Source organism: Antechinus flavipes, chromosome 4, assembly GCF_016432865.1.
Source record: "Antechinus flavipes isolate AdamAnt ecotype Samford, QLD, Australia chromosome 4, AdamAnt_v2, whole genome shotgun sequence".
In the NCBI taxonomy this organism is placed as follows: Eukaryota; Metazoa; Chordata; class Mammalia; order Dasyuromorphia; family Dasyuridae; genus Antechinus; species Antechinus flavipes.
In genome coordinates, this window is record NC_067401.1 from 100,578,301 (window position 1) to 100,592,533 (window position 14,233).

At 34.2% G+C, this 14,233-nt stretch overlaps 1 protein-coding gene across 1 annotated transcript in view; it reads right to left on the bottom strand.

Moving 5' to 3' along the window:
- The window catches only part of LOC127561285 (disrupted in schizophrenia 1 protein-like), a 183,064-nt gene that overhangs the window by 58,572 nt on the left and 110,259 nt on the right, over window positions 1–14,233 (bottom strand). The gene's annotated exons all lie outside the window — the stretch shown is intronic.

Genomic DNA, 14,233 nt, shown 5'->3' on the forward strand with positions numbered 1-14,233 from the left:
AACAGAGAAGATATTTTTAAATAAACAATATTTAAAAATATTTTGTGCTACAAAAACTTTTTATCAATAAAATATTTTTTATCTTTAAATATTAACAGCATATTGTCTATACTCTGAGAAGTTAATGACCTATATTTTCTTCTTTTAGCCCATTTCCTATCATCTATTTACTACTTTAAAATTCTGGGCACTTAACCTAAATTCTTAATTATCCACAAAATAAGCTACTATTCCTTCAAATCTGTTTAGAAATATGTCATAATCATATGTTATAATTATAACTATAATCAACTTAAACTTTAAAATTTTCCTATCCAAAGAAAGGGCAGATTGCTAGTTGATATTAAAGTATATATTTGCTTCAGTTCATCACATTTTGTAGGACAGTGTCTTCTACTACACAACATTACATTAAAGGCTATTTTAATTTCATGGTTTTTGTGTTAGTATGTGTTTAAGCTTTTGTAAACAATAGTAAAGAAAAATTAAATGTGCAATATAACAATATTTTCATGTTGTTATAAGTTTGTATCAAGAATTGAAATTTGTTTTACTTGATTTCATTTTCTTAAAATTATAATTCTGATGTGTTTGGTATATTTGATACAAAATAATTATTATTTTAATTTTAAGAGTTACTGTATTTAAGGTTTCAAAAACAAGATGTTATAAAATGTAAAAGCAGCATTGATATACTAATATCTGGTTTATTTGTATTTCTAACACAACAAATAATTTTAAATAACAATTTAAAGCTGACTCAAGTCCCTTCCCAAGTCACTCCAATCCATTTTCCATTTAATTACCAAAGTGATTTTTCTAAAATAAAAGTACAACCATTCCTCACCTTACTCTATAAACTCCAGTGGCTTCCTATTGCCCCTAGGAGCAAAAGACAAAATATTCTGTTTACTTGGAGCTGGGAAGGAAAGAGATGTTCCGATCAGGAATATGATTCTGATGGATGACCCCTACACTTAAATCTACCTCAAATCTGCTACTGGAGAAATCTGAGGTACTTTTGGCAAAGAAGTTTTTCTTTTTTATGAAAAGGATTTTGTGGAAACTCATTGTAAAGTCAGATTTATTGTATGAATTCATAACATAATCCCCTCTAACCTTTCCAGTCTTCTTATACCTTTGTCCTCTACATGTACTCTTCCATCAGTGACACTGGCCTCCTAGATAGTCCACAAATAAACAAACAAAAAAATCAATCTTTCTCTTCTAAGAAGTTTCTCTGGTTGTCCCTCATTCCTGGAATGTTCTTCTTCCTCTATTCTCACTGCTGATGTCCCTAACTTCCTTGAAGTCCCAACTAAAATTCCACCTTCTACAGGAAGTCTTTGTCAAACCCTCTCAATTTCTATGCCTTCTCTACATTAGTCATTTAGTATTTATCTTGTATAAAACTTGCTTTGAATATATTTGATGTCTGTTGTCTCCCCCATTTGGTTGTAAGTTCTCAGAGCAGGGACTGTCTTTTGCCTCTTTTTGTATCCCCAGTGCTTAGCACATTGCCTGACATATAATAAGTAATTAATAAATATTTTATGATAGATTGCTTCCATAATAAATATCATTAATCAGTTCCTTCTTTTAGGGGCTTCTTTTAATGCAAAATGCAGTGAAACAGAATTCTAATCTACAATAAGGTTTTTATTTACTGTGTCTTATTCTTTGATACACAGTGTTGCAAAAAAAAAAAAAAAAAAAAGGAACATTTCCACATTTCCTTAAAATGCATATTATTAGGAAAGAGAACACAATGTATTCTAACTTCCAGGCATCAGTTTCTGAAATACTGTTGAACAGTGCTGAAAACACTTTCTAAAAATGAAGCTATATAGATATTGTGTTATGTTAAGGCACTTCAGAAAGTGGACCTCCAAAGAATCAGATGAGCCATCACAGTATAAAGTGATTTCCTGGGATATCTAATTAAAAGTATGGTGTGGACTACAATAGTAATCTAAATTTAGATAGTCATTGTGGCTAGGTACATTTTGATATTTTAAATCATAATCCTTCTTATGAAAAAGTAAATGTAAGCTAAGTATTACAAATTTTTATTAATAAATCTGTGTACTTGTGAGCCTTGAATTTTTGTTTATATAGATAGATTCTCCCATACACACACAAAAAAATAATTGCTTGGGGTTGCCATGTACCTTAGAAAAGGGCCTGCTCTCCCAAATCATTGGTAGTCCTATTGTGTCTTCAAAACAACATTTCCAAAGAACTGGGACATTCTGGCTTCTAAAACTGTTCTAAAATAGTGATATCTGCAACATGTTCAGAAAGATGAATCTGTTTCATCAATTCATCAATAATGAATGAATTCTGTTCCCCAAAAAATTATTCTCCTGATGCCTTAATCATCCTCATGCAAACCTGTTGGCTGCTTCAACAATATTATAACAAAAATAACATATAATGTTGCATTTACTCATGTTTTTTCCTACTTTGCTTGTTTCTCCCCATTTTTAGTTGGAGATATGAATGAGAATTTTACATTCATATAACTTTTATACCAACAGGCTGAGCAATCATAATATAAACAAAATAAAAAATAAAAGTAGTTCCTTTTTTAAAAACCTGATAAAAATAGTATAAAAAGATATAAATAATCATATGCGGAAAGGAGCAGTGTACTCTTAACAATACTTCAAATACTTTAGGGAGCCTCCAGAGGCACTATTACATTTTCAGATATATCAGCAAGTCCCTCTAGGTTGACCTTGTCAGTAGTAGCAAACGGACCCAATTTATCACCTTGTAAAAATGGTACAATATCTGCAAAGAATTGTAATAGCAGCATTAGCTATAAATTTCAGACTTAGATTTGTAATTAGCATTAATTATGATCAAATTATATTATCTGTACAGAAGATATCTCATTCATATCTCTTTTAATGTAATCACGGTGGTCCAGAATGTATCATTATTAGGAAGGGAATTCACTTTCTAGCTCAATTGATGTAATCACAGAATCAATCAATCATTCAGCAAGCTCAGGATGTAAACACAAAATGGTAGGTGTTAAGAAACTTCCCACGTGTGAATAGCTTCTTAATAAATACGGGGGAATTAGAAAGTTTAGGCCATTTGGGCAAAAGGCAGCTGACTCCAGATAAGAAATATCTTGTAACTGGCTGAGAGAACCAGACATATTCTTGAATCTATATATAGAAAGCACAGTTCAGGAATTCACCAGACCAAAAATAGGGATTCCAGGTTCAAAAGTTAGAGTCAAAAATGAAAGAAAAACCAGCTCCTAAAAGTCAAGAGGAACAAAGAAGCATTTTCTCTTTCCCTATTTCCTTTTACCATGTTGGAGAGATTGGACAAGTAAGACCAGATAAGAGCAGAGAGACATAAAAAAAGCAGATGAATATGGAAAGGCAGTCACCCAGGGGAGTAGCTACCTGAGGACTCTATAAAGAGAAAAAAGGACTTCCAACACCAGAAGATACAAGTAAGCATATAGTCATAGATAGATAGATATAGATATATAAATAAAGATATAGATATTACATGAGTGCCACACTATGATTGTTCCCTAATTTTGAGCCCACTCTTTTCATAAAATTCATATATTTATGAAAGACTATTCCAGAGGGAATGTTCTTACTCTACCATCTCAACAAATACCTTTCATAAAGCTAATTAAGTCAACTGACTAATTGCTCATCTATATTGGTGGAGACTAGTAAGCAGTAGTGTTAGAAATGTATACCCACATAGTTGCTCTTAGAATCTGAATTAGTAATCATATCTCTGAGCACAAAACCTGCAAGTTCAAGTGTAAGTTTGAGGATTAATATCAGAGGATGTATTAAATATCAATATTATTGTTACAATCTATTAAAATAGAAAGAGAATCTTGTCCAGTCTAGATTTTTTTAACTCATAAACCTGTCATCAATTTAAGTAACATCCAAATATTTGAAATAAAAATTTTAAACTAATTTAAGGGACTTTTCTCCTACTTATCTAAAAATGCACTTTTCACTTCTCATAAGAAATAGAAAGAATGTTAAATTGAAAAGCTAGGACACATATTCTGAACATCTAAATTTGACAAAAGAGCTATCCACTCAGTACTATTACAAAGAGTAAGAAATTAAAAGTTTTCATAGACCATTTCTACCTCTTCAGTCTTCTTAAAATTTCCTAGCACATTCTAAGATCCAGCTATACTGGCCTGCTTGCTGCTCTTATGTACAATATTCCATTCTTCCATCTCCATGCCTTTTCATTGGCTGTATATTCAGACACAGGGAATGATCTGTGTGAAGGCCAAGCAATAAAAGATGGGATGACAAGACTGGGGAACAGTATTGGTCCAATTTGGCCGAAACATGCAGTGCATTAAAGTGCAGAATATCAAATTGGCCTGAAAAAGAAGTGGAAGCCAGGTGGTGGAAAGTTTTGAATGCATAGAAAAGAAGTTTTCATTTAATTCCATAGCAATACTGAAGCATTCAATATTTATAAGGAATAACACATAAAGGAGCAGAAGATTTAAAATGTTCAAAAGTCCATTAGTTTCTTAGAGCAATTTGGTGAGCTATTGTCAGCCCTTCATTTTCAAGGAAGAACAATGATATCACAATATTAGATCCATAGTATGCTGTATATGGCTAAGATTGATTGGACCAATGTGAGTCTAAAATGCACAACCATAAACTGGACTCAAATAGTCTTCTTAGAATATTTAGAGTGAGAGTGGCTCTGGATTTGTGCAGCTCATGGATCTATATTTCTATGATTCTGCTTTGTTCATAGAGTATAGGGTCTTCTTGCATGCTGGCACACCATAGATAGTCCTGTGCCAGCATTTTCCATTTCTTATATCCATACCAAAGTTCATCAAAAATGCCATGAGAGTCTCCTTGTACTTCTTGCAACCATCATGTAAGCATTGAGGGTTTGTGGAAAATAATGGCAAAATTGGGCTGCCCAAAGAAGTTAATCAGCATTGTACCCCAGTTTCACAGTAACATACTCACAGAGGTTCTAGATCTCTCTTCTATTTTCATAATAACATACTCACAGAGGTTCTAGATCTCTCTCATAGTTTCATAATTACATACTCATAGGGTTTCTAGATCTCTCCCATAGTCTCACAATAACATGCTGACTTCTAGATCTCTTGCATATTCTCATAATAACATGTTCACAGAGGTTCTAGATCTCTCACATATTCTTATAATAGCATGCTCACAGAGGTTCTAGATCTCTCTCATATTCTTATAACATGCTCACAAAGGTTCTAAATCTCTCATATATTCTCATAACAACATACAGAGATTCTAGATCTCTCTCATGTTTTCACAATAACATACTCACAGATGTTCTAGATCTCTCTCATTTTCATAATAACACACTCAGAGATGTCCTAGAGTTCTCTTGTCTCAGGAAGATTCAGAAGATTACCTAACAAGGTAATCCTCTCTCCAGATGAACTGCCAAGTATTCAAACTCTACTACAGAGAATGCAACTCTGTGTAGTTCAAATGTCAAATTCACACATACCCAAAGAAGTATCTTATGGAGAACTCACATATGGTAAGCATTCACATGGTAGTCAAAAGAAGCAGTGGAAGGATATTCTCAAGGTATCTCTGAAGGTGAGCTGTTACCTTTTAAGTAAAAGTTGTGTCACTGAAAGCCCAAAAGTTCAGATTTAAACTATTCAAGTATTGTGTATATAGGAGATAAGGGACAGAGCCTGGGTCTTGATGCAGTAAAAAGACTGAAAAACCTAACTGAAGAAGAAAGAAACAACTGGGAGCCAAAAGCAATTTGTTGATGTTAGAATTCCATCAGCATTCTTGCTGTCAACTGTTAACATGGCATTAACTATTAGTTTCTGATTAGTTTAATGAAGCCATTCTAGCCACTGTCCTTCAGCACCACCTAGTTCTCTGTAAAGTTGAAGCCACTCAGAAATTTCGTTGTCACTTTCTCTTTTGGTTTGAGAGAGAAAATCAGGTAGAAGAAAGACAGGAACTGCAACTGCTATGCTACATAGAAAGGTGACTAGGCTGGTTTGCCTTTCCCAGAAAGTGAACCTGATATACTTTCTGTAGCTCAGTTCTAAGTAAACAGTGCAGCATCCTGGTGAATAAATAATTGGAAGTTCAAATATGGATAGTTTAATAAATTTTGCAGGTTTCTAACTTAAAGGAAATTGTTATTCAAGTTAATAGGTAACATATCCTAAATGTCCTTTCAAATTGAAAGCGCTTATATGCCATGCTAAATGGTATATAAATGGTAAGAAAGTGCTAAATATCATGTTTGAGTATGGAAGAGGAGAGGAATCACATAGATGGAAAACAGGACAAATAAGCCAGTAGTTAACAAAGGTTTTGTATAGTTCAAATGTTCCTGAATGATTTTTTTGCCATATTGCTAAGTAAATGGCTATATTTAAAGTCTAAAAGTATCATTATCATAAGTGATTTGTATAAATAGAACTACATCAGTTGGAACTGAAGAGTTAAAATACTGAGTAAGGGGAGTATATTCCCTATCAATGAGGTAACCTTTTAAATCCCGAGAGAACTGAGTTATATTCACATTATAGTAATTTATCCCTGGAACCCAACACCTGCCAGTGTGCTAGTAGAATGAACTGATCAAACACGTCAAGATAGTATGTAGGAGTCCATACAACTAGGTGAGAGGTATGACCTCTTACACAATATAGGCAGTCATCTCACATCTCCCCATCAATTTGTATTTTATACATGGGGATAACGTAAAAGGGGAAAAAAGAAAAAATAATAGGGATAAGGAAATAGTCTAGTTCATTTGAAATGTGATTTTTTTCTCTTTTTCTTTCTACATGCTAAATCTCCAAATACAATGCCTTTAAAGAGCTCATATTCTAATAGGGAGATAAAACACATAAAGAAGAGTGGTGGCAAACAAGAAAGTTTTGATCTAGTTAGGAAGAGGGATTTGTGAGTAAAACTAGAAAACAAGAGAGTGGAATGTTCTTTTCAGTAGCAAAATATTATAAATTTGATTTGTGATGAGGAAGACAGAAATGGAATGAAGATAATAGGTGTACAAAATACTGAAAATGATGGATTTTCCCAGACTGAAAGATTAGGAAGAAAGAATCCTTACCTGATAGGAAAGCCCAGGAATTTTTGCTTTGCACAAAAGGAGGATGATAATGGTATTACACTGGTGGCAATAAAGATAAAGCCTACTGAATATAACTGACTGACTTAGAGCATGATCTTTAAACAAAGTATTTGTTACTTGGATAGATGTACCAGTTAGTTGTACTATGGGACCTGGTAAAGATATTTCATCTCCATTCTCTTCCTTGCTCATTACTTGCTGATTAACTGGCATCTTTACCTTTGAGAGTTTCCCATTCTATTTAAATTTTGCTTATTTTGTATACTTATATATATAGTTTTGTCTCTATATAAAGATGTGATTCTTTTTTTTTTTTTTTTTGCCTTCCAGGCTACTGTTTACTATAATAGACTAAATCTACATGAGGAAAAAAAAGGTCAAAAGAGAACTTATAGCCAATTGCCTTGGATTTAACCATAAGATTATATCAAATTCCTTCACTGACTGCATAAAAAGGGGGTTTCATAAGAATAGGAAATGGTAAAATTAAACAGACAACTTGTGAAATGAAACATTTAGATGAAAACAATTTGTAGAATAAATCTCTCCAGGCAAAACTGAAATACTTAAAAGCCATTGTACAGCCTCCATTTCATTAAGGAAACAAAAACAAAAACAATGACAGAACTATAGTTGTTATCAAGAAAAATAACCAATAACTAAAAGCAACATATCAGGTGGCAAATGGAAGAGGATTAAACATATCTCCCACCTGGCTGGTTAAAAAAAAAAATCTAATAAAACAAAAAGAAAAGACAAGAAAAAATATATAATGCATGCTGAAGAAAGAACAGATCCTCAATCTGTCATCCAACACATTAGATAGTACATAGACAACAAAGCTTTCCAAAGAAAACCTATCAATCTTCCCCTTTCCTTACTATTACCTACCACACACTGTGTTAATTGTGTGTAAATATTTATCCGACAAAACCAGCAGGTCTGTTTAAAAAAGGTAAAGCTTATTACATACAGGAAAGCTAGAAGTCACATGAGCATCTAAACTCACCTCTTTTATCAGATTATTTTAAATATATTATCTGCTCTTTTCTCTTATAAAATAATTTTAAAGAATCCATTTAATAGAGAAAAAAGATAAATATTAGCTAATGAGAATTACAAAATTACAAAATGCAAGACTTTCTAATATGTTAAAGAGGCAGTCCTTTTGAAGCCTCTGAATTTCATCCAGCTTAGTAGCATTTCGTTTACCTCAGGCCACAACCCTGCTCTATTAATGAGACATTAAGCCTAGCACACAGCCTGCACACAGAAATATTCCTTGGGCTTCTCTACAGTGCTTAGGGATTTGCCTCATCTCTCGAAAGCCCTCTTTATTGTTTCCCCGTCTCTTCTGCCTTTAATAAGATATGTATCTCAGGAAAAGAGAAAGGCTATTGATTTTTTCAGTCAATTGTGAGCTGCTGAATTTCATTACTTCAAATCTCATTTGAAGGAAGACCTGACATCGCCCTTTGGATTATTCATTCTGCAGGGAAGTGTGTGGTATGTGGAGACAATGAACAGGGGAAGTGAGAAACAGTCTCCGTACCTTCCTAGTGTACACACAGCAGTTAACCTAATAGACCTACAACAATGGCTACCCGCTTTGCAGCCTACTGCCCTCCACAGTCCAGCTGCCCAGAATGAGGTTCAATTCTCTGTACTATTATTCCCCAAAGCATAGAATGTCTGCCCAGGCAGAGTGTCTGCATCCAGGGGAAATGTTTGATTCATAGTTTGTATGGATGGTTCATAAGGAAATATAACATGTTTCCTTTAAGTACATAACCAGAAAAAAATGCTTCCATGAGCTTCAGAATATATTTTATGCTTAGCATGAAAAATTCTAGGAGCTAAGAAATGAAGACTACCGGTACAATCTAAATGGATTATAAGGGAAAATGCTCAGACTTCCATATGAGCATCATCATGATGGAAGTTATTGTGATCACTTTATTATTTCTAAGGCACAAACATTTAGACATCGTCACAAATATCTTTTTATATGGCTTTCAAGAAACATACACTCAACAAGCCACTAACAGTGAAAGACAAGAAAACTGCACTGGAGGGCAATGTTGGACACCCCAACAATCCTCTTTGTACTTCAAACTATATCATAAATGAATAAATAGTATCCATATTCAGGGAAGAGATTCTGAAACCGAATGTTATATCCCTTTTTTCTACCTATAAAGGGAGAATAGGGTGAGACAAGAACAGACACCAACTTGCTTTGACAAGGAAATGAGTAGGATTAACATAACCAGGGATGGGAACCAGGCTCACAGCTACAAAGCAGCCATTAAATTTAAATTTTTCCATCTCTCTTAATACTTTGTACTATATAAATTGGTCGTAGAAGTAGAAGGAGCCAAGCTCCTAAAATCAGATAACCTAAATTCAAATGCTATCTCTGATATTTATACTTTTCTGATTTTGGGCAAGATGATTTACTTCCTTCACATGTAAAATGGAGAAGTTGAACAATATGACTTTCCAGGTCTAAGATCTAAAAATCTTATGATCTTTCTCCCCCAAAGCTACCCCATCATGGTAGGGAAGGTGACAACTGGTTTGGGACACATTTAAGGTGATGGAAATTCAAGTGGAGATATTTTGTAGGCAGACTCAGGATTTTCTTATTTCTCTTGTTCTATCAACCCACCATGCTTATGCATACTGGATTCTATATAACAAAACACTTTGTCCTTTGCATATTAAAAAAAATCCCTCTCAGCAACCAAGGTCAAACAGCAGTTCTCTTTGTCATAAGCAGGCAACACTCAATTCTCATTCCTTTATCTCCAAGCTGCATGTCCAAACAAATCACTAGAATTGCAAAACTTCTGATTTCATTTCTAATACCTAAATGGAAAGCAAATGGAGAAGGGGAGGAGTGAAGTTTCCCAACTTATACCTCACACATCCAGAGGATTGATTCTCAGTATACCAAGGTCACCAATGATGCCCTTCATGCAATCAGACACCCTGCCACCAGTAATAGGCTCAGAAATGCCAAATGCAATTAGGAAATTTATTGTCAAGCTCAAGACACAATTTATCCAGGGCAAGAAATATATTATTCCTTTTGAACTTCCACACTGCTATAGGAAGAATCAATCAGAGTCTGCTTCTCCATAGACAGCACAAAATATCTCTGAACAACAAGGTACAACTATTTTTATTGGTTTAAAAAAAGTAATGATAATGTTAATTGTTTCTGCAGATGTTTTATAATCATATGAATCTTGAAAATCATCTTCATGAGAACATATTTTGTGTTTTTTCCATTTCGTATGTTATCCAGACATTCCAAATCTTGAACAGGTCAAAAACAAGAAAACATTAATGGTCAATAGACCATGGTCAATATTCCCAGATACATAAAGACTAGAAGACAGAACCGCCAACTCAGCATTATTCAGAAGAGAGGAAAATAATAATAATGATCCTGTGGCAATAACTCCAAACTCTTCCCAGAATCTCTTTCTTGAGCTGGTTGGTTCATTGCCTTTCCTGTACTCACTTTGCCAAGTCAGAATGGATATTCCCAGACAGGGAACCAAGTTTACAACAATATAGCTACTTGAGAGATCTCAACTCTTTCCAGTTCGTAGAGGTAACTTTAGGGAGAAAGAGAAATGTATTCTCTCACTCCTATGACTTGTCTGTATTGATCCTGAGCTGTCACCAGTATGTTTCCCATTTACACAAAATAGCTCACAATCATACTACTGGCTCTTAAACATGAATAACTTTCTTTATACATGATGAACATTCAGTAAATATTATTAACTGTCACAGAAAAACTAAGAAATATCTTCTCCATAATATGAGAAAATAATTTCATTACTTAACCTCTTATTTGTTCTCATTTCTGTTCACCCTCTCACCGTGCCCTAACCCCCTAGGTTACATATTTAGCTAATATCTGTGACTGAAAAAATCCTCACTTTTTTGTCTACTATTATGGTCACCACAGCACAGAGAAGTAAATTTTCAACAGAAGTATATCTGATGGAAAGAGATCATCTTTCCCAAAATGTCTGGGCCTAAAAAACAAACATTCATTGAAATATTCTCCCAGAATCCTATTCACCTATCAGATAACATGCTTATAGTACTTGGTGACTACATCATGGAGACAACAAATGGAAGACTAGAAAAAGAGGAAAATTCAGGATGTGTATTTCAATTAGAGAAAAACACAAAGCATTTGAAACTAAGATGGATCATTTGAGAATCCCTGAATCTTATCATTTCCCCCAAACATGGAAAAAATACCATGAAGTGAAGAGATAAACCAGAGTATCATAATTCCTACTTATTTTAAGAAAGGATTCTTTCACTTAAGCCTCTACTTGCCCATTTTCCAGGAATCATGATTATCAGAAAAATTATTTTTAGGCTGCTTTATTGGGAATGAGAGATGAAGTTTACGCTGTGTGTTGAGATATGTTTTCTTTTCTCTATTTCTTTACAATTCTGCCCCAATTAAATATTTTACAATTTCAACATATGGCTCCTGACTACTCTAATAATAAAATTCAAGTTTAATTTAACATATAAATATTTTCAGGAAACTGGGTTGAGATTCAAGTCTAGTAAAGTAAATTATAATCCTCTAAAATATCCCCACCTAAAATCTTAATCCATGAGATTCCAGAATATAATGGAAAATAAATGGTACATTTATTAATCTGTGCCTAGAATATCAATCAGAAAAGAGATTTGAAGTCTTATATTTGAGACTAAAGTATAACTCTCCAAAATAATGTCCACACAGCACAATTTACTGCTCAATGATTATGTTATCAAGAGTTCTTCTTCAAAGCAAACTTCACTTGATAGGATGCAGGTGATGGATTTCCCCAAAAACAAGATTTTTCTATAGGTAATTTCTACTTCCATTAAACATTTCAAGATGGGAAATTTTCATAAATTCAATCACATAAATCTCATAGAATTTTTACTAGCTGAAAGAGAATTAGAGATGATCTAATCCACTTCCTCACTTTATAAATGAAGAAACAGAGGTCCAAGAGTTTGCTACTTAAGGCCACAGGAATGACTAATAACAGAGTCAGAATGTCCCCTCACTCTGAGTTCAGAGTTCTCCTCATCATCTTCAAGACAATAAAGCTCAAAATTTCTTAATTCTTCTTAACCTGATAAACAGTAGCTAATCGACAAGGGCAACCAGTCTGATTCTGCTGAGGTATGGGTAATTTAAATTAATCTTGTAAACAAGCATTAAGGAGCAACTAAATGACACTAGCTCTGAAATCAGGAGGAGCTGAGATCAAAACCGACCTCAGAAATTTAATACTTACTAGCTGTTAAACTGGGCAAGTCACCTAATCCCAACTGCCTCACCAAAACAAACAAACAAATAAATAAGCATTTAGGGAAAAAACACAATACTCTAAAATCACCAATATGACCTAAGAGTCAAGATTTCTTCCTAATAAAATTAACGCAGAATATCATTCTGCTTTCTGTACCATTCTCCCAGCTTAAAGCTCACTGGCCACAGGTCTTTGGCAAATGATTATTGATAAATTAGCTGTACAACCCATTCTAACTAATTTTTGTAACTGAAGATACCACAGAAAAGGCAAAGTAGCCAGTGAAAGTTATAACTCTAAGCCTTTATTTGGAGTATTTATTATTACTTAACCTGAGGCATACAAGATCATGTGGAAGGTGACAAGGGAAAGGAGCAGAATAAATCTGGATTACAGTCCTGGGAGAGACAAGGATACAACTAGCTCTCCAAAGGGACAGGATACATCTAAGACCCAATCAGAAGAATTGGCTGCATCTTCAGTAAAAATGAGTTTATCCCACAGCAGGAGTAGGACATAGATCAATGTCCCAGCAAGAGACAGCCTTTCTCACCTGCTACCCACATCGTGCCAAACTTTCTTCACTTTTCTGAGTTTGGTACAAGTAATCTTGGGCTCCATCCCACACAACAGTGCTGCTCAGTCCAAAGATACAGGTGACACATTTTCTAGGGAGCAGCAAAAGTCTCTAATAGTCATATTTGATGAGTTTTCCAAAGAAACCAATCCTATTTAATTTCCCTGAGACTTTGATGTCACAGGGAGGAAGGTATCTATTAGCAAAGTTGCTCCAGGCATAAAAGATCCCAGAAAGGGTTTGAAGATGAGCAGGGATAGCATGGAGGCAAAAGGAAAGTTTCTCCAACAGGAAATAGTATTTTTTTAAAAAGCTAAGGCTCCCAAAAGCTAGCGATTTGGGGGTTTTGTATTCACAAGTAAATTTTAAGTATATTAGTAAGCCCAGAGTTCAATCGTTTCTATTATATAATGTCTAAGTAGATTAATTAATTTTATTATAGCAGATGGAGGCTTTAATTCAAGGCTTCTCTCCAGCATAATAATGTACTTTGTTTTTATATACAAAAATGCTGCTGCTAACATAACATCAGTAGGGTATTATGAACTTCTATACCATATGTTCTCTATGGTATTCCCTTTGAGACTTTTTTCCATAACTGTTCTCCATTTCATATGTATATCACTTATGGGAATTATAACTTCTGTGAGGGCATTCATCTTTTGTATTTTTCACAGCTCTAAGTATAGAAGGGACATTTTTTCAATGATTCCATTGTTCTTTCAGTATTGTTAACAGACATCACAGTACATCTTATCTAATCCTTCTTGGGACCAGTCATGTCCATTTGCAAAATGATTGGTTGAGATCCTTCTTCCATCTTCATATAGCTCCTTTGTACAGTTCATGCTTCTGTCATGTTCTTCTTCTTGTTGCTGTTTAATCATATCAAATTCTTCAAGATCCCATTTGGGGTTTTCTTGGCAAAGATACTGGAATTGTTTGCCATTTCCTTCTCATTTTATGGATGAGGAAACCGAAGCAAACAACTGACTTGCCCAGACTCACAGGTATTAGTAAATATCTGAAGCTAAATTTGAATTTAAAGATGAGCATTCTTGACTCCTAGTCTGGCACTTTATCCACTTCTCCACCTACTTGACACTATCCAAAAAAATCTACTTTACACGATCAC